Consider the following 630-nt stretch of genomic DNA (forward strand, 5'->3'; position numbering starts at 1 on the left):
GGATTATAATATGGCGGTTGGTTTCAAGTTAAGTTTCATTACCCCGTCGCTCATTACGACATGTTGAGGAAATCCCCCTCCCCTGACTTAGGTTAGTTTTCATTGGGTTTCAAACATTGTGCGCACCTCACACCCAATTGTCTTAATAGAGTTTGTTACAAATCGTTCAAGGAATAGTCAAGTGTGGTGGCGGCGGTCGCTACTTGACGTACACTATTTCAATGTAATGTATACATTAAATGATAAACGCAGTGAAGACTCGGGGGTGCTGGTGGTGGGGGAGCGACTTTAAATGTAATACCGCTAGTTATAGGTATAAAAAATTGTCAAATTAAATATAATATAATAAAATGTAATACACATATTATTATTTTAAAGGCACAGTATAACAGTGATTATACTATTATAGCAACCGATAACGACGAACATAGTTAATTCTAAAAATATATTACCAATTATAGTAATTATATTAATTATATAATTAATAGTAATATACTAATATTAACGAGATGTTTTTCTAAGCATCTGATGGTAGGCAATGATAAAATACTATGTAAAAAAATAAAAATGCATACGTCTATGAACGTTATAATATGGCGGTACCTTTGATGTTGGAAATATGCTTAGCTA

The 630-nt window shown here is 32.9% G+C and overlaps 1 protein-coding gene and 1 pseudogene across 2 annotated transcripts in view; both read left to right on the forward strand.

Moving 5' to 3' along the window:
• The window catches only part of LOC126898487 (uncharacterized), a 16,618-nt gene that overhangs the window by 14,874 nt on the left and 1,114 nt on the right, over positions 1–630 (forward strand). The gene's annotated exons all lie outside the window — the stretch shown is intronic.
• LOC126898227 (uncharacterized) overlaps positions 1–630 on the forward strand; it is a 2,176-nt pseudogene that overhangs the window by 285 nt on the left and 1,261 nt on the right.

Source organism: Daktulosphaira vitifoliae, unplaced genomic scaffold (genome assembly GCF_025091365.1).
Source record: "Daktulosphaira vitifoliae isolate Bord-2020 unplaced genomic scaffold, ASM2509136v1 Scaffold_2, whole genome shotgun sequence".
NCBI classification, from domain to species: Eukaryota; Metazoa; Arthropoda; class Insecta; order Hemiptera; family Phylloxeridae; genus Daktulosphaira; species Daktulosphaira vitifoliae.